Here is a 23698-nt window from a genome sequence, read left to right as displayed (position 1 = left end):
ATGCTATTGTATGCTATTCCGAACATAGCTATACATGCCTACACAGATCTTTTCCATCTGGAAAAAAAGAAGGGTATATTTAAATTCCAGGCCACACAAAAAAGGTCTTTATATTTAATTTGAAAACCTGTATTTTTCCTTTAAAGAATCAAAACAACCAATCACAGGCTAGCTTGACTGATTAAGCCCTCCAAGTGATAAGAAATTGTGTTATCAAACAACTAGATATGTTTTTTTAATTTTTTTATCTTCCATTGCACTTAATCTCCAAGGTTTTCTTTGTTTTATTTCCCCTTTTTCTTGGTGAGAGAAGAGGAAGACCACTCTAATGTGAATGCTTTGATGATATCAGACCTGTATGAAGAACCACTGCCATGTTAACAGGATTAATTAGCTTCTTTTGTGTCAAACAGTAGTGAGATTAGCAGGCGGGCGAGGAACAAAGAGCAGTCCAGGAGATAACAAGCGTGTCGAACGTAACGATAATGAGGCAGAGAGCAAAAAGCCAGATTATCCCACCGACGTAAATGAAAAGCTGGTACAAAAACAGGCACGAAATTTGTATAAGGGACACTCTTCTTTATGAATGATATATGGATGATTTTGACTGTTCATGACAAGAACTTGGATGCAAACTATGTTATTTTATGAACTGGCAACAAGTGGTATTCATATATAGGTTGACAGGCCCGATGCTGGTGTGAATTTTCAGGGTTTTTAATGTAAACATGGTCCTACATCATTGAAAAAAACATTAACATCACATTAGAAAGATGATGTGTGTAATATTTTCTATTTTTTCTGTGTGTAATTTATGCTATCCCAGTTTTGGACTCCTGACATACAGTAGTAACATTGGCTAAAACAATGGCCTAAGTTTGGCGCGGGACTATCAGTTTGGTTGACCAATGGAAACCTGTTTGAAAACACTCCCTTTTTTAAGCCCCTTGGTCGTTTCGCCATCCGATTAGGGGGGCCCAAGAAAAATCTAGCGGGGCCCCCCTAGCCCCCCCCTTAGACCCGGCCATGCTCTGATGTAATATGCATTTTCCAATTAGTGTGGGTAACTGATCAGATCTCTATCCAAGCACATTGGAGACGCATTTGACTGCAAGGTGTAAATGCAGTCCATCTAAAGAATAACCAGATACTATCCAGGCATGAAACGCATATTAATGCAAGGTGTAAATGGGGCCCTAGTCTTTCATTGGTCAGAAACAGAATTTATTTTTGCAATTCCATTTGGTGTAGCTTGTGGCAAAGAAATTATATCTTCACCTTTAAAATTTGCTTCATTTTAAATAAAACCTCATTATAATGCATTCATTCAAACAACCCCATGTTTGCAACTGTATGAGAACAGGTACTATAGTATTTTATAAAGGACCAAGTAATAAAACAACTGCATTAAATTTTCCACCAGCTCGAACTAATGTACAGAATCCACATAAAATGTGTCAGATGATTGTGCATTGTTCTTGATTTTATTCATGTTTATTTTTTAACAAGAATGAGTTTGGCATAGTTCATCTTTGTAAATATCTGTAATTTAACCCTTAATCATTTAAAAAAAAAACTAATAAATCTGTTTCTGCAGTGCACTATAATAAGAGATATCTTAAGTCTCCCAACCACTAGTCTCAAATTCAGAGCCAAAAACTGCAATAAAATACAACATCAGATCCCTAAAAGCATTTGTAGTTGCTTGTTTGAGCGACTACCAAAAATTTAACAACTTACCAAATACAAAAGCTGTTGCAAGCTGCTTTTCTTTGGTTCTTTCCTCATGTTGAGTCCAAAGCAAATTACGCTTTTATCAGTGTGCTACAGGGGAATACTTTTATATTTGAAGTGTGTTTTATATATTGTAAATGAAAGCTATAGTAGAGTGGGACAGAGATGTAAACATGTCTTTGGTTTATAAGGTTGTCTTAAGCATCTTACATAACTGTAAATCAAAACATTTTCATTGTAATGACTTTAGATTTCCTGTCTCATGATTTCTGGGTTTGGAAACACAATTTGTGAGTTAAAAAAACAAAGAAAAACAACATTGTTCTGTGAGAATCTGGAGAACACATCAGTTTGGTACTTTATTTGTCTTCTGGTTTGAGGCTCAGCATAAAGGAATTCCAAAATTGTATTCCAATTAAAGATCCAAAGGCATCCAAATTAAAGTTTTGTAGCTTTTAGTCCTTGTCTGTTAGTTTTGAGGTCATATAGTTTAGTGTACCCCTAAAAGTTGACAAAAATTATATATTTTAGCAGATGTAAACTAAAGGCTATTGGCTATTTTAATAATAAAGAAATAACCTTAAACTTCCTTTTTCAATATGAATTCCATCAAAAAAAGGAAAGAAAACTGCACTCGTACAGGCATCTCATGGGATCTTTATTTTAAATTCCAATTTTGTATATAATGTTCAGAATAATTATGTATAGAATCTCTGTACATATCCTTGGGATGCAATGTAAAGATCATATGGAAGATAACACAGGGATCCAGCAGACTGGTTTATATAACATGACTGTTATCACCAGACAATATCTTCATTCATCTCTGATAAACACTGTGCAAGATGACTATCACATTCCATTTGGGAGAACCTGAAAAAGACCCAAGAACTCTTTTAAGTCTTTAGGAAAACATGATATTGAGCAACACACACAGAACACTGGTGCTCCAATATAAAACAGTGCCACTGTCCTGTTGTAATTTTTCAGGGCTGATAAAAGTTTGGCCTGCCATGTATCAAACATCTTGCAGCTAGACCATAAAAATATCTAACTGCTTAATACATACTGTACAAACTGGACTTGCCAGTAAGCTGTGGTTTATAAACCTAAAACACGAGGGTGCTAATGCAATATCACTGATTTCTTGCACAATGAGTTTTGGAAAAATACTGTTTTTGAGTCCTGTTAAGTTATTGATCTCTCGTTTTCTTTCATAAAACATTTTGGAAGCAAAGCATGTTGACGTAAGGTTTGGAATGTAGAGAAAAGTTGTTTCTAAATATTTTACAGTTTAGCTTATCCCCCAGTGTTGCTCAAGAAACATTTATCTGGAAACATTTCAATAATTTAAGCTCCTTCTATTTCATTCCTCTTGCTATCCAACATTTCTACCTTCTTAACATGTACTCACTGAAAACATCTTTGTTAGAATTCATGCACTTTTCCAGAACTGACTTGTGCTGGTTTTAAGTTAGAGGAGACCAGGGCTAGTTGTCACTTTTTACTCCAGTGAGTAATTTTCAGGTTTATTTTTGAAAGTCATTTTCTGTATAGCAACATGCCTTAAAATCTTGGTTATAAAATTAGGCTGTATGGCTAATATCCTCCATTATTGCACAAGAAAAAAAATATTGTATGCAGGGGTAAGCTGACACAATGGGAACATGCCATTTAATGGCCTACTGTACACTTTTGATGAAGATTTAAACAGTTAAACAATTATGAAATGCAAAACGATTAATGCAACAGCATAAAATGGAAAAGGTAACAAAAATATAAAACCACTGTTTAGAAACAACAGATATTGTACTTATAAATATGTGAACCTTTTGGAATCAGCCGGTTTTCTGCATTAATTGGTCATAAAATGTGATCTCATCTTTATCAAAGTCGCAACACACGACTTCGACAAACACGATGGTGCTTAAGCTAACAACACACAAACAATTATAATCTTTTACATCTTTATTGAACACATCCCATTAAAGATTCACGGTGCAGTGGAAAAAATACGTGAACCCTTGAATTTAATAACTGGTCGATTGTTTAGAAGAAATTTTAGACCATTCTTCCTTGCAGAACTGCTTTATCTCAGCCATATTCTAACGATGTGTGGTGTGAACGGTTCTTTTGAGATCATTTCACAGCATCTCTATTGAGTTAAAGTCTGGGCTCTGACTGGGCCACTCCAAAAGGTGGTTTTTATTTTTTTGAAGCCATTCTGTAGTGGATTTACTTCGATGTTTAGGGTAATTGTCCTGCTGCATCACCCAACTTCTACTGAGCTTCAGCTAGCATACACCCTGACATTAATCTGCAGGATATCTTGATAAACTTGGGAATTAATTTTTCCTTAGATGATGGCAAACAGTCCTGGCCCTGAAACAGCCCCAAATCATGATGGTCCCTCCACCGTACTTCACCACTGGGATGATGTTTCTGATGTGTTCTTCCCAAACAATTCAACCTTAGTTTCATCAGTCCACAAAACATTTTCTCAGTAGCGTTGTGGAGTGTCAATGTGGTCTTTGGCAAACTTCAGGCATGCAGTTTTTGTTGGAAAGCAGCGGCTTCCTTCGTTGTGTCCTGCCATGGACACCATGCCTGTTTAATGTTTTCCATATTGTAGACTCATGAGCAGAGATGTTAACCAGTTTAAATGATTCCTTCAAGTCTTTAGCTGTCACTCTAGAGTTCTTTTTTACCTCACTGAGCATTCAGCTTTGTGCCCCGTGAGTCATCTTGGCTGGATGGCCACTTCTAGAGAGAGTAGCCACAGTACTAAACTGTCAATTGTCAATTTGTCTAACTGTGGACAGATGAATATCTAAGCTCTTTGAAATACATTTAGAACCCTTTCCAAAGGAACAATTCTTGATCATAGGTCTTCTGAGATCCCTTTTTTGCTAAGCATGGTCCATCTAAGCACATGCTTCTTGTGAATAGCAAACCCGAAATGTTTGAGTGCTTTTTATAAGTCCAAGTATCACTAACCCACACCTCCAATCTCAATCCATTAACTGGATGCCAGGTTTGCCAACTCCTGACTCAAATTAGCTTTTGTTAATGTTATTAGCCTAGGGGTTCACATACTTTTTACAACTTACACTGTAAATGTTTGAATAATGTATTCAATATATACAAGACCAATACAATAATTTGTGTTTTATTAAAACAGATTGTGGTTGTTCATTACTGTAACTTAGATAAAAAAAAAAACATACCAGATTTTAAGACAAATTTATACATAAATGCCTGTAATTCCAAAGGGTTCACATACTTTTTCTTGAACTGTAAATATAACATTTTAGAAATGTACAACATTTAAAAGACGTGACAACTTTGACATTTATTAAAAATACCCATCCTGAGAACAGTTTTCCTTTTCGGTTAAAATCTACCTTGATTGTACTGTATAGTTTGCCCCTGCCATAAATTATGGCAGCGTGGTTTTATTCTTTTTGCCTGTTTACCCAAAATCTATTACAAAAATACGATGATATTGAAATTATGATCATATTATTCAAATTTAGAATCATTCAAAAATATAATTTGAAAGAAGTTTGAAATAAACATTTGTATAATGGACTTTTGACTCAAAACCTTACAGCTACTGAGATATAGCCCCTGTGACAACTAGCCCCCTATTTGTTTTTGAACTTCTCCTACTTGTTTTCCTCACTATTGTAACGGCAGACACTGAAAACTATAACTGAATAAAAACAAAAACAACAACAAAAAATTCAATTTATTATAGTTTACTGATGTGGGGTGCATTACATACTGCAAAAATACAGTACTGAGCAATGGTTTCTTGTAGTATGTTGCAGGCTAAGAAGCACACACAGAAACTGAGAGGTCACCAGGTATAAAATGTAACTTTTTTTTTAAAAAAAAACCGTTTATAATACATTTCCTTTCTCACCCCAAAAATACCCTCATTTTCACTCACATTCATTTGTTTGTATTCCCTTTCCCTAATACTCTTTCCTTTCCTCTTTAATCCTTTTTCCAACCAAGACGGCTTGCTGCTTCCCAGCAGCAAACCTCAAAACCATTCTGTGAATCTACACGTGCCAACCCACCATGAAGTTCCTTCATTCCGTCCATCAAGATTTCCATCTCTTCACCCATTTTTTCCTCTTTGGCCCTCGGCTCATATCTATGCCCTGGGAAACTCACTCTCCCACTCTAGACAAGAGTCTTCATTGTGTCTCTCTCCTGGGGCTGCCTCTGTTCGGCTGTGCTCTACAGTCTAGCCAATGTACACAAGCGGGCAGAGAGCGGGCAGGGCGCACGCCATCCCTGCTCTCCCAACAAAGTCCTCCCTTGTTCTAGGACGTTCTGCGCTGCCCACCACACTGAAGCGCGCAGCGCTCCCGGACCTCGCAAGAATCTGGTGACTTTTTGACCGATTTTGATGAATAACTGTCCTTCTTAGAGTTCCTCTTCCTCCTCTGCAAAAGCACATTCACAGTCTGTCCTCTTTCTGAGAAGTGGTCTAAAGTTTACAAGCAGGAAAGTTCATAAACAGCCTGAAATTTTGAAGGGTTTTAAGTTTGCATCAAGGTAAAAATTATGACTACAAAAGCCTGTATCACTGGTAACTAACAAAAAAATGAAAACATCATTAATCATTAGTCATTAATTAATTAAATGTGAACACAGTTTGCAACCAATTTTACTTAAGTAAACTTAATAACTTATTGTATTTCTGAGAGCACACTGAATACATGGATATTCAAAGAGAGATAAAAGTAGGGTGAGATGATTTTATTCATAGTGAACTTGATTAGATCGTGAAGAGTGTGTGTTACATACCAGAATTCAGCCATGTGGTTGAAGGAGATTAAAAAGTGGGATTTATGATGTCATGCAAAAAGGAAAGTAATTTCAGAGTCCAAACAAGTTATTATATTTTGATAAAAGATTACAAAGACAAACATCTTTTTTTATTTGGAATAGCATGTACTGATGAATTGTGCACAGTAAGACAAAGAATATGTAAATACTCTTAATTTTCTATTTCATCTTGACATGAATCTAGTTTGTGTACATCTCAACAAAATAAAATAATAATAATAATAATGGATTAACATAGCTTTCAGCAGGGGCGGGTTTACGATTTCTGAGGCCCCAAGCAACCGACCAAGCTGGGGCCCCATTTCGAAAATGTTTGCTTAAATTACATAAAATGTATTTTAAATCATAATTTTAAATTCATCCCATCAACCACTGTAGCCAAGTACATTCAAAATGTTTAATGAAATAAAAATCTTGTTAAAGTTATTTAATGCATGTTTTCCAGTTTTTCCACAAGTAATTAAAAAAAAACAATATACCTACATATATTTTCTTACATATAAATCTTTTGTGTGTGTGTGTGTGTGTAAAACCTACCACTTCACCCAGTAACATTTTGGAATTCAGTTGTTATTTATTAATATTATAACCCAACAATTATTATTGTTTTCTAGTTTGTCATAATAATATGATACAGTATTATTATTACTTTGAGGATTTGTTGTATACAATAGTAATATATTCCTGTCTTATTACTTTACTTTCACCTGGAGTTTATATTCTGATGCTGAGGCTGTATTTTATGTAAGTATCGTAGGCAACGTTTGTATTATAACAATAAACATACAACTACAGGCACGGTGGCCCCTCAGCACACTAGAGCAGAAGGGAAAAAACATTGTCGTTTATCAAGCGCTGAAACTTTGCTTGTTGCAGAACCATCTGGAATAATGTTAAACATTGTAACAGTCCCCTCTTTGCAACCTGTTCTTGTTCAGAACGTTAAATCTTTGTGACACCTGTTCTAAAAAAAAATTATTTTTTAAATGTAAAAAAAAAATCTAGACAGTGCAACGACTGATACAGAACGCAGGTGTCTCGGCATGCATTTTTGAAACCTGAAGCTCTTATTAACTTGACACAGTGTCTAAAAATGTGTCAGTCCTCCGTGAGACACTGAAGAAACAGCGAGACGTGGTGCAGCATGTATGGACATTCATCCAGCGCGTTTACACAGGAAAACAATGACAAAACAGAGCAGAGGCAGGCAAAAACAGGTTCGGTGTGAACGGCCCCTAACTCATCCGTTCGCGCGTATCTGTGAGTGAGAGCGCGTGCGCGAAACAAGTTCGCACGGCCTATATATATATATATATAAAAAACTCACCTGTCCCGACCCCGGCGGCTTCTAACATGAAACGCTCTAAGAGCGCTGACAACAGCATATTTGCGCATGTACCCAGAACATCATGGCTGTGTCTCGTTTGGAAGGATGCGTCCTCCGGAGGTCGCATTTGTCGACCGCATACATCATCGAGGCTGTCTCATTTCAGAAAAGCGAGTAGGACACTTCAAATGCAGCCTTCGAATGCGACCTTCTTTCATGGGAATTCGGAGGATGCATGAGGTGTATCCTTCGTGGGCACTCATAACCCACAATGCTTTGCTTCAACGGAAATGTCTAAAAACAAATTATGCCAATTTGCCCATAAATATGATGTTCAAACGCAAGGAATGTTAATTCTCAAGTTGAAGTACCTCAGTAGATGGGTGCAGAGTACATGTATAATTATATTAATATATATTTAAAATAAAGTATTAGACTACAAGTACATCTGTAAAATCTATTTTCTTTTCTCTTTACATCATTATAACTCTTTATAATTAGAACTGCTGTCATAGCAACCATGTTACATTCCATTTCCGTTTGTCCTACGAAGGACATCTTGTTTAAACGAGGCTTGTTTAGAGGAGGACGCTCGGTATACCGCAGCCTTCAAAGGACACGTCCTACCTAGCATGCAGCCTTCCAAACGAGACACAGCCAATGTCACCCCTCAAGAATTTATTTTGTAGAGCTTTCCTACCCTGGCGGGGCCCCCCGACATCCGGGGCACCATGCGTGGTGGTTAAAACCGCTACTGGCTTTCAGCATGTTGTGCCATAATACCATGGAATTATCTGTACCATTTGTACTATTAAAATATGAAAATGTGTAAGGCAACAGACAAGTTGAAATTCTAGGTAACACCAACAAAAAGAACCAAAAAGTTCTATGGTATACTATACTGTATCGGTAGCCAATATTTATTGGCCAATTATTGACCAATCAGAACAAACCATCAGCATATCAGTAAAAAGCATAAAAAAAATGCAAAAAATAAAAATAAAAAGTTTCATTATCAGTTTACTGATAATTATGTAACTTAATTGCATTCTATAAAGTTTACAATACATTCACTGTGTGTAATATAAAGAAATCCCTACAAAAATTAATGAAATCTGAAAAAGAAAAATGGCGAAAATGTATATTTTTAATGTTCTATTATAATATGTAAAATGTTTAGAACTCAAAAAACAGAAGTGCAAAAATGTTTTAGAAGTGCAAAATAACCTATTTTATGTTGTCGTTTTTATTTTGTATTTTATCTTTCATTGTGGTCCTCCTAAAAATGTTGGCCTGTCATGTTATTGACAGGCCGAAATTATTTATTGTTAATACATTTGTATCTCTTTGCACATTTTTTTAAAGCATAATTATTAATCAAAACAGTGATCTGAAGACAAAATATGGTAAGTGGCAAAATATTGGTATCAGCCTTTAGGTTTTTTTTTTTGTTAAAATTGGAATCGGACAAAAAAAAAAAAGAAAGAAAAAAGAAAAAATGTATATTGGTGCATTCCTATATTTTACCATGTTTTATTTTATTTTTATTTATTTTTTTGGGATATGGTACCATAGTAATGCCATGTATATTCTAAACTTTGAGTATCATGTAAAAACAACTGTCCATGAATTTGGTAATAATTCAGTGATATATGATTCATGATATACTGTATATAAAAGTACGAGGGTATTACCATCTGATATCACCACTGTACACAAAGTACCAACACAGTATTTTTATGTAAGGAAAATGTCTCAGAAATCAATGATAAGTGTTGAATAATTCTTTGCATCTTGCATGATGTGTACACAATAACAGATGATTAATGTTGCAATGTTTGTCAAAGAGAAAGATTCATATAACTAAACAAATATAGATCCCATCTGAACCAAGTTCCTCTGCAGTGACGAGTTCACATCCAAGAGTAGGTTACATAACCATGGCTGCATTATCCATCCAGCACCCAAGGCGCAAACACTTAAAGCCATCTGATATAGGGAAAATAAAACGTCTTTCTCCAAAACATCACTAATTTTAATTCTTGGCCATTTGAAAGAGGTAATAAAATGCATGATCCTCTACACCATCACTTCATCTTACAACCTAGTCAAAATGCTTACTGACAATGAATGTTGGGCTTGAGTGAGCACATGTATGTTCTGGCTTTACCTTAAGGAACAGCTAAACATCTCTTACGCCAAAGATTACCTCAGTCTTGCCTCTAGAATGTGTGCCTACCCTTACAGACTCTCTTACTCCCCGCTAAAACCCTGAATGTGGTGGAGTGTTGTGCCTGTGTAATGGGGGATCTTTGAGCAAAGATAACTTTTATGAAGGACAGGTTAAGCTAAAACAACTCCATCAAATTCGAACAAAATCTTCTTCTCTGACTATTGCTCTGACAAAATAAGCTAAACGCAACACAAAACTGTTCATTTTATCGAGGAATGTAGGGATATCTTCAGTTTTCTGTAGACTATGATGTTGTAACCTAGGCATGGCTTATTAATATAAAAAAAATTATCAATCTTACCCTGCAGGAAACGGCTTTAGACACATAGGGCAGCACTCCAGTCCTGAACCAGGTCCACCTGCTTCTGATTTTGCTTCCAGCCCGGATCTAGATCCTGCTTCAGATCCTCCTGCTTTTGATTTGGTTCCCAGCTCTGATCCAGATCCTCCAGGTCCTAATTTTTCTCCCAACTCTGATCCACATCCTCCTGTTACTGATTTTATTCCCAGCCCTAATCGAAATCCTCCAGGTCCTGCTTTTGTTCCCAGCCCTGATCCAAATCCTCCTGCTCTATATTTTGTTTTCCGACTTATTCCAGATGCTCCTGATCCAGATTTTGTTCCCACCCTAATCTAAATCCTTCTGCTCCTGATTTTGTTTCCTGACTTAATCCAGACCCTCCTGGTCCTGATTTCTTTTTCAGCCCGGATCCAGACCCACCTGGTACTGATTTTGTTTCACGGTTTAATCCAGATCCTCCTGCTCCTGATTTTGCTCCCAGCCCTGATCCAGAACCTCCTGCTCCTGATTTTACTCTCAGTCCTGATCCATATGCTTCTGCTCTTGCTTTTGCTCCTAGCCCTGATCCAAATCCTCTTGCTCCTGATTCTACCTCCAGTCCTACTCCAGATCCTCCAGCACACACTTGCGTTTCTGACACACTCCCCTCCCCCACTTTTCCTTGCCATCCTGTCATGGCTGAACTGTCATGTCTGTACCTGTGCACAGAAGGTGTCTTTGTGTTCAGTTTAATTCCCTCAACTGCTTCACAGTTTGGGACTTTCTTTAACGAGCTGCACCTCTTTACGGCTGTCTTCCCATGATGCTCCATCTCACTACATTCAGAACCTTTTTCTGCCGGGCCGAGCTTGTTACTTTGTTTGTCTGACAATGCATTACCTTCACAATTAATTTTTCCATCTAACTGGTGCTGCTGAGAAATTTGAGATTCATGATTTTCTTGATTAGTGAGTGGTGATGGTCCAGATTCCCCCATGTTCTGTACTACTGGAGGGTGTGAAGATGGGTTAAAGTCATTCACCTGTGGTGAGTGAGTGAGGAAAGATGGAGCAGGCAGACCAGGAGGAGCATTAACGTCTTCATCTGGACTGTACCACCTCCAATCATTTACTTTTTTCTAAAGGAGCTCTCTGAGGGAACTTAGAGAAAATAACACTGCATTGGAACAATCAAATGTATGATGTAATGATAGCAAACATATTTAATCCCAAATTTACAAGTAACAAAGAGCCAAATGAAAATGCTACATTTTACAACATTTTCCATATAATTTCCTAAATAAATGTAAATTTATTAAATAAAAATGCAACTTTGGACTAGAACTGCAATGCTGAACAACCGATTTCAGTGCTGTCCATCATCTCATATCCATAGAAAATTAGATCAAGCCTACTTTTCCCATGTACAGAAGAAAACAAGGAAAATGTGAGAAGTCTCACAATTAGAGGGTGGAGTCCTGCTTCCAAAGACAATGATTTATTACTGGCTATTCATTAGTGACATTTTGGGTAAGGGAATGAAGTCTTCAGTGAACTAGCCTCATTATCACTGCTGACAGTATGAGATCACCTTTAGACCTTACAGTGTCTGTTTGCATGTGACATCCATTTCAGAACACAATACAGGAATGAACCTCTTATAAATCTCTCGGACAATATGAAATGAAGCTATATAATAGCTACCATCTACCATGTTAACCCAATTACACTGGCAGCCAAAACTTTGGAATAATGTACAGATTTTGCTGTTTCGGAATCAAATTGGTACTTTAATTAACCAAAGTGGCATTCAAATGATCACAAAGTATAGACAGGACATTACTGATGTACAAAAACAGCACCATCACTATTAGAAAAAAGGTCATTTTTGATCAAATCTAGACAGGCCCCATTTCCAGCAGCCATCCTTCCAACATCTTATCCTTGAATAATCATGCTAAATTGCTAATTTGGTACTAGAAAATCACTTGCCATTATATCAAACACTGCTGAAAGCTATTTGGTTCGTTAAATGAAGCTTAACATTGTCTTTGTGTTTGCTTTTGAGGTGCCACATTATACAATAGACTGGCATATCTTAAGGTCAATATTAGGTCAAAAATGGCAAAAAAGAAGCAGCTTTCTCTAGAAACTCATCAGACAATCATTGTTTTGAAAAATGAAGGCTATACAATGCTTGAAATTGCCAAAAAACTGAAGATTTCATACAAAGGTGTACACTACAGTCTTCAAAGACAAAGGACAACTGGCTCTAACAAGGACAGAAAGAGATGTGGAAGGCCAAGATGTTCAACTAAACAAGATGATAAGTACATCAGAGTCTCTAGTTTGAGAAATAGACACCTCACATGTCCTCAGCTGACAGCTTCATTGAATTCTACCCACTCAACACCAGTTTCATGTGCAACAGTAAAGTGAAGACTCAGGGGTGCAGGCCTTATGGGAAGAATTGCAAAGAAAAAGCCACTTTTGAAACAGAAAAAGAAAATGTTAGAGTAGGCAAAGAAACACAGACACTGGACAACAGATAACTGGAAAAGAGTGTTATGGATCTTAACCCCATTGAGCTTTTGTGGGATCAGCTAGACTGTAAGGTGAGTGAGAAGTGCCCGACAAGACAGCCACATCTATGGCAAGTGCTACAGAAAGTGTGGGGTGAAATGTCACCTAAGTATCTTGACAAACTGACAGCTAGAATGCCAAAGATCTGCAAAGCTGTCATTGCTGCACATGGAGGATTTTTTGATGAGAACTCTTTGAAGTAGTTTAAGTTCTGAACATTTTTTTCAAATTGTAATAGTAATTTTTCATGTTATTAATGTCCTGACTATACATTGTGATCAGTTGAATGCAACTTTGGTGAATAAAAGTACCAATTTTTTTTCAATAAGAGCAAAATCTGTACATTATTCCAAACTTTTGGCCGCCAGTGTATTATTAATATCCTAACAACTCCCAGCAGATGCAAAAGGAGATGTCCCAGCATAGAAGCCCCCCTCCATACATCCAGCGTCCTGTCATTGATAAATTATGATAACCTGGTGTCATACCATGGATGAGGATGGAGGCAGCTGTGGAACACATTCTTCCTGGTCTGGCTGCAGGGTTGGGCAAAGGGCCCACCAGGTAAGAGCCCAGATTCTCTCCACATCACTTAATTCAGATCTCTCCAACCATGACACAGCATCAGCAGTAGAACTGGACAATATAGTACACAGAACAGGAATAAGACACAGTAATTGCATATAATGTAAACCATTATAATTGTACTCGATTTTTATCATTTTTATATAATATTATATTATAATAAAGTACTGTTGTGGTACCATGGTACATTAATGGTAGAGCTGCACAATATATCGCAAGTAAACTTATCACAGTCAGCATATCACCAGGGTTGGGATATGCAATGCAATATTATTTTAATGCATTCATCTGTAAAGTTTATGGATATGCAGAGATATGCTCATCTTGAGATGACATTTTGCACTGTAAATTTGTAATTTAGCCTACCCTTTGTTTAAATTTCCATTTGATTTCCATTGCTGGATAATACTTTTAACAGAATGACACTCCATGTTTCTTAGATACAGCATTGTTTTCTGGCTTTAAATCTACTTGAAAATAATTCAATTGGATTTTGACACATTAATTATATGTTTATCGCATTGCATAATATAGCATTATCCAACAAGTTTTTTTGCATTTTTCCATCATATCCTGCAGCCCTAATTGATCATATTAGATGGCAATACTTCGATATGCACTACCAGTCAAACATGTGGACACACCCGCTTTTTATTACTTTTTCACATTTTAGAATAATAACCTACACTACAAAATTTCACAAATGTTAAAAATTCACTTGGAGATTATACATTAATAAGCTTTTTTTTTTTTTTAAATAAGTTTGGAGGCAAAAAATAAACATTCTTATATATATATATATATATACACACACACACACACTATACAGGTGCTGGTCATATAATTAGAATATCATCAAAAAGTTGATTTCACTAATTCCATTCAAAAAGTGAAACTTGTATATTATATTCATTCATTACACACAGACTGATATATTTCAAATGTTTATTTCTTTTAATTTTAATGATTATAACTGACAACTAAGGAAAAGCCCAAATTCAGTATCTCAGAAAATTAGAATATTACTTAAGACCAATACAAAGAAAGGATTTTTAGAAATCTTGGCCAACTGAAAAGTATGAACATGAAAAGTATGAGCATGTACAGCACTCAATACTTAGTTGGGGCTCCTTTTGCCTGAATTACTGCAGCAATGCGGCGTGGCATGGAGTCGATCAGTCTGTGGCACTGCTCAGGTGTTATGAGAGCCCAGGTTGCTCTGATAGTGGCCTTCAGCTCTTCTGCATTGTTGGGTCTGGCATATCGCATCTTCCTCTTCACAGTAGCCCATAGATTTTCTATGGAGTTAAGGTCAGGCGAGTTTTCTGGCCAATTAAGAACAGGGATACCATGGTCCTTAAACCAGATACTGGTTGCTTTGGCACTGTGTGCAGGTGCCAAGTCCTGTTGGAAAATGAAATCTGCATCTCCATAAAGTTGGTCAGCAGCAGGAAGCATGAACTGCTCTAAAACTTCCTGGTATACGGCTGCGTTGACCTTGGACCTCAGAAAACAAAGTGGACCAACACCAGCAGATGACATGGCACCCCAAACCATCACTGACTGTGGAAACTTTACACTGGACCTCAAGCAACGCGGATTGTGTGCCTCTCCTCTCTTCCTCCAGACTCTGGGACCCTGATTTCCAAAGGAAATGCAAAATTTACTTTCATCAGAGAACATAACTTTGGACCACTCAGCAGCAGTCCAGTCCTTTTTGTCTTTAGCCCAGGCGAGACGCTTCAGACGCTGTCTGTTGTTCAAGAGTGGCTTGACACAGGAATGCGACAGCTGAAACCCATGTCTTGCATACGTCTGTGTGTAGTGGTTCTCCCCCACATTTTTGAATGGGTTTTGTTTCACAATCCTCTCCAGGGTGCGGTTATCCCTATTGCTTGTACACTTTTTTCTACCACATCTTTTCCTTCCCTTCGCCTCTCTATTAATGTGCTTGGACACAGAGCTCTGTGAACAGCCAGCCTCTTTTGCAATGACCTTTTGTGTCTTGCCCTCCTTGTGCAACGTGTCAATGGTCGTCTTTTGGACAACTGTCAAGTCAGCAGTCTTCCCCATGATTGTGTAGCATACAGAACTAGACTGAGAGACCATTTAAAGGCCTTTGCAGGTGTTTTGAGTTAATTAGCTGATTAGAGTGTGGCACCAGGTGTCTTCAATATTGAACCTTTTCACAATATTCTAATTTTCTGAGATACTGAATTTGGGATTTTCCTTAGTTGTCAGTTATAATCATCAAAATTAAAAGAAATAAACATTTGAAATATATCAGTCTGTGTATAATGAATGAATATAATATACAAGTTTCACTTTTTGAATGGAATTAGTGAAATAAATCAACATTTTGATGATATTCTAATTATATGACCAGCACCTGCATATATATATATATATATATATATATATATATATATATATATATATATATATTCTTTTTTTATTATTATTATTCCGCAAAAATAACCAAACATCAACAGAGGGAACTTTTCAAGCCAGTCAGCTTTCAGTATCAATTGAGAGACTCATCAAGCATTCGCGACAGGTAAAGCGATAAATTCAGCCAAAATATTGATGAAATCCAAATTACTGAAGGACCTAAAAACAAGTTAAAGACTCACATGAGCGGAGGACTGAGTTGCTTCTCAAAGGTCAGTAGATGCTAGACGAAATGGGGCCCTCCATTCATTTGTTTTGGTCCTAGTCTGTAGATGGCACTGCATGATTGATTATTCCGTTTGTTTACTATAGACGAATGTTGGGTGGGTGATCGGAAATAAGCTTAACCGTTAATTATCAAGACGACTTCAAGATATCAGGGAGAGATGGCCTGTGCACAGAAGCATAATTATAAGCCAAACGATATATGAAAATAAAATGTACTGCAATCTTTTATTGGTTTGATCAATCAATACTGATTTACATATACATATTTGCCTTCACAGACAATTTCCACTGCATTTTAACATTAGCTTATTTATTTATTTATTTATTTGAGAAACATAAATTCAGTTGTGTCTCAACATTTTGTTGGTATAATCTGAACCATTACCATATTCATATACCATGGTATTTACATGGTACTTTTCTATACTGCATGGGAAATTATATACTGTAAGGGAAACATGTATCTTATTCAAAACCACACAAATACACTCCATTCATATCAATATAAATCAGTGTAAACAGACTTCCTACCTGCCCGTAGATGTTTTAATGCAACTACTTTCAATGGATTACTCTCATTTGTCTTTTCCTCAACAGATTGATTTTCCTCTTTAGTTTTGACATGTTGGTCATTCGCTTGTTAACATAAGCATATCTAGCAGACGCACATGGCTTTTCCAAACACCACAAATTACGCGGGAATTTCTTTGAACTACTTCCGTGTTGGGTCTCAAAAATTTTGGGGGTTAAAGCTGCGCGCGAATTGCGCAGTATAAGTGACATGATAGCTACAGTATTTCGTTGGTCAAAATATTCAACATAGGGTTTCTATATCAATACAAATACAATACTAATTCTGCTTTTATTTGTATTAATATGTAAAACCAGTGCATAATTGTTTATTTTTTTAGAAATAAAAATGTTTAAGTTCTTTAACCAGAACAACCAAAAATAAAAAAATAAACATATTTTATTTTGTAAAATAGAATAAAAGCAAAACAGTAGCATTCACTGGTTTTCTATAACTTTTAAGGATAAAAACTACTCCAGAACTATAGTTGGAATTGGCCTAGGCTACACCAAAAATATCAACTAAATAGCTTTCCAGTGGTCATGGCATGGATGAAACACACACACACACACACACACACACACACACACACACACACACACACACACACACACACTATTAACATCAGCATAAACATCATGATTACATTATAAGGAAACGTGGTGGTAAAACAAAAACAAAAAAAATGTAAACACATTTCTGAGCTCTGGAGAGGCTGAGGAAAGGATTGAAACCATCTCTTCTCTGGATGAGAATTCCAAAAGGTTCTAATGCTGACACTGATGGTTCCATAGCCACACAGTGAGAGAGTACAATAGCAGACGAGTTTGAGTAAGACTGGGCCGTCTGTTTGGGGATGGAGCCGGGGAGACTGCGTCCAGGAAAGAGCGCTTATGTCGTTAGGATTGTGTGAGGCAATGTTGTGATCCGTCGCCATGGTTGCCTGATGAACAAAGAAAAATGTAAAGTCCTTCAAAACGCACGTTTCCTCAATGCACTGTGGTTGAAGTGTGAGATGGAAAGCAAGAGCATGAGTAGATTAATGGTGTAGTTCACCCTAAAATTTAATTTCTGTCCTCATTTACTCAGCCTTCTGCTGTTCCAAACCTGTGTATCTTTCTTTTTCTGGGGACACATAATGAGATGTTGGCAGAATGTTAGTCTCAGTCAGCATTCTTTGTCAATGTATGGGGGGAAATGCAGTGAAAGCAATTGGTGATGACTGAGGCTAACATTCTGTATAACATATTTTCCATTCCACGGAACCAAGAAAAGTAATATGTCTATGGAACAACTTGATCGCGGTTATTTGATCTAACCGCGGTTATTTCAAATATAATTATTACAAATAGATTGTTGTGCACTTTAAATTCATATCACATTTTACTGTCCAAATAATGGAATGAATGGTGAATTTGAGTGTCGTCTCATGAGCCGCACCGTGGACCGCACTAATGCAGCTCCTGAAGAGCGCGTGAAGATTAACCGCTCCTGAACCGGACTTTGATGCACGTGCTGGCTGCGGAGCCAGCACGTGCCTTCAATAAACAAGGATTTTAGTAAATGCAAAGCGCTCTGGTTTCACTTTAATTTAACGATTGTGTACTGACAAATGTCAATTGTTGTTGTTTGCGAAATACACGCAGTGTATATGTCTCGCATTGACACAGAGAAGCCCTGTGTCATGCCCGAGATGATATAAGAAACACAGAATTTTAAAGGTCTTTCTTCATGTTAAATAAGGACTCGTGGGTTTAATCAGAGAGCCTTAAAGTTATGTGTAAAAGTGTAGAATTTTGGATAGAAATGTTTTACTATTGCACTGCCTGGCCAAAAAAAAAATTAAAAAAAAAAAATTAAAAAAAAATGCTGTTTGGATTTAAATAAGCATATACTTAAGAGCCTATGATTGGATCATTATTGCATTGATTAATATGTTTCAGCTGGCAACAATTCTTTAAACCCTAACTGATGCTGTGTGTAGCTTCTTATTTCTTAAACAACCATGTCAGAAGATGTATCCCGTGGTCGTGGAAAAGATGTTACTGTGTTTCAGAAGGGGCAAATTCTTGGCCTGCATCAAGCAAAGAAAACATCTAAGGAGATTGCTGAAATCACTGGAATTGGTTAAGAACTGTCCAACGCACTATTAAAACCTGGAAGGATCGTGGTGAACCATTAGCTTCACGGAAGAAATCTTGAATGATCGTGATCGGAGATCACCCCACGCTTGGTGAAGTCACATCGTAAAACATCAACAGTAGAACTCACAGCTATGTTTAATAGTGAAAGTAAGAGCATTTCCACATGCACAATGCAACGAGAACTTACAGGATTAGGACTAAACAGCTGTGTGGCCACAAGAAAGCCACTTGTTAGTGAGACTATTCGGAAAAAACTACTTCAGTTTGCTAGGGAGCATAAAATTGGACTGTGGAGTAATGGAAAAGGTCACGTAGTCTGATGAGTCCAGATTTACCCTCTTCCAAAGTGATGGTGCGTCAGGCTAAGAAGGGAAGTGCATGAAGTGATGCAACCATCATGCATTGTGCCCACTGTACAAGTCTCTGGAGGCAGTGTAATGATCTGGGGCTGCTTCAGTTGGTCAGGTCTAGGCTCAGCAACATTATGCGGGCATATTCCAGGACGACAATGCTAAGATTAATCGGGCTCAAATTGTGAAAGAGTGGTTCAGGGAGCATGAGGAATAATTTTCACACATGAATTGGCCACCACAGAGTCCTGACCTTAACACCATTGAAAGTCTTTGGGATGTACTGGAGAAGACTTTACGGAGTGATTCGACTCTCCCGTTATCAATACAAGATCTCGGCCAAAAATTAATGCAACTCTGGATGAAAATAAATGTTGTGACGTTGCATAAGGTTGTCGAAACAATGCCACGATGAATGTGCGCCGGAATCAAAGCTCAAGGCAGTCCAACGAAATATTTGAGTATGCAACTTTTTTTGGCCAGGCAGTATTTTTAAATATTTTGATATTTAAAATATTATTTTTAATGTCATTCATAAGTTTTTAAAGCCTGGAAGGAAATCATGTATAAGTAACACATGAATAAATTACTTCTTAAGGTTTATGTAGCACACATACACCAATGACAAAAGCATGACAATTTGTATGACAATTAATCGTGAAAGTCCTAAAACAGACAATCAACATAATCGTGAGAGCCCTAAAACAGACAATTAATCATCATAATCGCACTTATTCGTTTGACATATAATTGTAAGAAAATGTATTCGTGACAGCCCTATTTCTTTAAGAGACTGTCCACAAGATGAGTCTGACAGGCTGCACTGCATGCAGAGCTCTTCTCTGCCTGTATCTGTTACCAAACCTCTGCCCCTATTAAGCTGTCAGCATGTAACCAGAGGAGCCTGAGTTGGGTCTCCTCCAGAGAGAGAAACGTGGACACGGCCTCTTACTAGACTGATTAAGCCGCAGGTTTGCCCTTCTTCAGAAAGGTCGCGGCTCTAACAGGTTTGACTTGTCAGTCAGCTGGCACAATGGAGGTTACACAGCCAGTGCTAGGAAAGTGAGACTTTATGCTTAACTCTAATCCATGTGTTTACAAAACATCAATATGTATCACTGCTTATACTGTAATTCTCCTTCTTTAATAGCAGTAATGCAGCACTTATCTTTGGTTTCTTTTTATCTAGGCTTGCGTGATATATGTTGATCCGGTTTGTTAAGAGCGTGGTGATGTAACTTGGGCATAGATGTCTAAAAAGAAACTGGCTGTCAACAACAACAACACATCAATCCTCTCTTAAACCTCTCTTAATGTAGTTCATAACCTTTTAATTACAACCTACTGGATCAATTTTTATTTTTCACAATACTTTATTACTGCTTTTTTCAAAAGTAAATAAACAAATTAATGAGTCTGATTCACTGATTCCCACACTGTTAATAGCACACAAAAGCAAACATGTGTATTGCTTCTGCCATTTAAAATACTGCTGCATAAATTTGAATAGGTAATTGATCTTCTACAGTGTAATTATTGTAGGTATGTCATGACACCTTTCACAAAAGGCAACCAATCTGAATGCCTATGCTTTTTATGAGCTTTAAACAAACCTGTTTTTTTCTAGCAAATAGTCACAAAATGGATCTTTATCTCAGGATCATAATCCAAGATATCAATAGATTTCTTCTAGAGTTGCTTAGCATCTGCTATTTACAGCTATCTAAATAAAGCTTTATCTGTGTTAATCTGACTCTAACCCGTCTAATCAGTGTCAGTATCCAACAAAGAACTTTTTTTTTCCAAGGACAAATATAGAAACATGTAATGCGAGAAGCTTTAATTGGATTTTTAAAAAAAGACTCATGAGAAAAGGTGTATAGTATTTTTTTTTATTATTTTATTTATTTATTTTTTGTATGTAGTTATTGCATTTGTTTATAATACAGTGCTTGCTTGAGGACTGCACTTCAATTACATGAGTAATATTTGACATTTTAAAGTAGGCAATAAAATAAAATCAAATAAAATAAAAAGCTGTTTCCATTCACACCACACATTTTAATACATTTCCATATTTGTGCAAAAATGTCTTTATGATCATATTTTGGTCAAACTCACAAGGCTTTTCCAAAAATCCATTATGTACATAAATCCAAATAAAGGTTTAAAAAGAATCAAAGACGCTGTTAAAGAGGATTTCTTTTTCTCAGCATGTTATCACCAAGTGGTAAAACCATACCAGATATTGACTTTTTGTGGAATAACTAAAGCTTTTGAAATCACAGATGGTCAAAATAATGGATTAAAGACTAAGATTGATTTACACATCTAGGCTCAGATTCAGTTAAAATATCATAATTCTACGATATCATTTCTATGTTCTGTTTTCCATCACATTTTCTGTATCCCCTTTTTACATTAAAGATGGATATCAAAGAATTAGATCACCCAAACAAGGAAAGTCTGCCATAATTTACTCACCCTCTTGTTGTTCCAAACCCCTAAAACTTTCATTCGCTTTCCTTACATCTTTTTTCCATACAAGAAGAGTGAATGGTGACCGAGGCTAGCATTATTCCTGACATATCCTTTTGTGTTCCATGGAAGTTAGTAATTCATGGGGGTTTGGAACAACAAGAGGGTGAATAAATTATGTCAGAGTTGTTATTTTTAGTTGAACTATCCCTTTAAAATATGACATGTACATCTATATCTTACCTTAAATCAGTGGCATACACTGCTTTTTTTGTAACATAGCACCTTTGCTTCAAATGGTAGTAGCAGCTGGTAAATTGAAGCTTGTGCATCAAGGCCATTTGTCTCATTGTAGTAATCAGACTGAAGTAGCATCTTCTTGGGGCTAGAGGGAGCTACTGCAACAGATTACCTGTGTCTCATGCTTAAAGTTGGACTTACTCTATTTAGAATGATTAATAAGTCACAGGGAAATGTACTGCACTGTAGTGTCCGAAGAAAGGTGTTGGCCATTGCTGAAATGAGCCCCATAATCATCCACGGATAGCCATAACATCCACACAAAGACTTTACTGATTTAGACCATGTGTTAGATAAATATAGGTCACAGACATTACCTATGACTATTCACAGACAGGGAAAATGTCCATCAGTACAAACCCTCTGTCATTCGTTAAAATGATGTTGTAGTTCCAGTTCTTTCCCAGTTCAGTCTGCTGTACTCAGCTCAGTCAAGAGTTCTCAGGAAAACCAAAGCATACAAATTCAGACCGCAGTCAGTCTAAATTAGAGCATCTGTTTTAGACTCCACCCATCAACCCACTGAACATACTGACCTGCTTGCCTTCTTGCCGTATTCCCTCCTCCTTGAAAAACGTTCAATGTACAAATGTACAATGTTCAAATTTTACAAACCATTTGTGTACATAACATGACCTATAATGGATAGCCTCTACCCTTATTGATTGTATATGTATGTATGTAATGTTTGTAATGTATGTAAATTATTAATTTTTAATGCTTTGGCAATTTAAAGGTTTTTTACTATGCCAATATGGAATTGTAATGTAAAATTCAATATGTTTAACTGGCATGGCAAAATGTAAAAAAAAAAAAAAAAAAATTAAAGCCTTTTCAGCTTAGCTGTCAAGAAAATGTCATGGTCCTATTTTACTACACAATCAAAAGAAACAAATAAGACATTATATTTTGCATATAGGAAATTAGAATAGTAAAATGTCCGGATGAAAATAATGTCATAATTCATAAATGAAAACTTGATTTCATGTCTAAAAATTGAGTAAAAACAACAACAACAACGAATAAACTGAATAAATAACATGAGATAATTAAAGGTGCTCTCAGTAATGTTTGTCTTTGTGTCATCTTGGACTTACACTGAACTTAATGCGAGTTGTCATGATTCCCTATATATATTGCAAAATTACAATTCATGTCTTTAGGAGGTTAACGTTTAAATAAATAACATGAAAGAATACAAAGAATAAAGTAAATATTAAAAAAATAAGACTAAGTACAACAATAATAAAAAGTAGTTGTCAGTGATGATAATAAGTATAGTGACTTCCCTATAGCCTTCCCTCTCTACAACATAGGGGAGTGAAGGCTGTTTCTTGGAAGAGCCACAGCCTGCGGAGTCAGTCACATTCTTGGCTGGGATTCAATGACTGAGCCAGACACACACAAACACGAGAGAGAGAGAGAGAGAGAGAGAGAGAGAGAGAGAGAGAGAGAGAGAGAGAGAGAGAGAGAGAGAGAGAGAGAGAGAGAGAGAGAGAGAGAGAGAGAGAGAGAGAGAGAGAGAGAGAGAGAGAGAGAGAGAGAGAGAGAGAGAGCTCACTGACTCAG

The 23698-nt window shown here is 36.7% G+C and overlaps 1 long non-coding RNA gene across 3 annotated transcripts; it reads right to left on the bottom strand.

Annotated features, from left to right (window-relative positions):
• Positions 1 to 2379: 2379 nt before the first annotated feature.
• On the bottom strand, positions 2380 to 16965 carry LOC127414535 (uncharacterized). Of its 3 annotated transcripts, XR_007892812.1 has the most exons (6): positions 16818 to 16965; positions 16241 to 16449; positions 13511 to 13658; positions 10462 to 11600; positions 5823 to 6238; positions 2380 to 2607 (listed from the first exon to the last, which is right to left on the bottom strand). It is a non-coding gene; the product is annotated as an uncharacterized LOC127414535 (long non-coding RNA). The 3 variants fall into 3 exon arrangements; XR_007892811.1 differs by having other exon boundaries at positions 2380 to 6238; XR_007892813.1 differs by lacking the exon at positions 16241 to 16449 and having other exon boundaries at positions 2380 to 6238; positions 16818 to 16936.
• Between the last annotated feature and the right edge of the window lie 6733 nt (positions 16966 to 23698).

This window comes from Myxocyprinus asiaticus, chromosome 24 (assembly GCF_019703515.2).
Source record: "Myxocyprinus asiaticus isolate MX2 ecotype Aquarium Trade chromosome 24, UBuf_Myxa_2, whole genome shotgun sequence".
In the NCBI taxonomy this organism is placed as follows: domain Eukaryota; kingdom Metazoa; phylum Chordata; class Actinopteri; order Cypriniformes; family Catostomidae; genus Myxocyprinus; species Myxocyprinus asiaticus.
The sequence above is the reverse complement of the archived record's forward strand: the minus strand, read 5'-3'. Positions and strand labels throughout refer to the sequence as shown.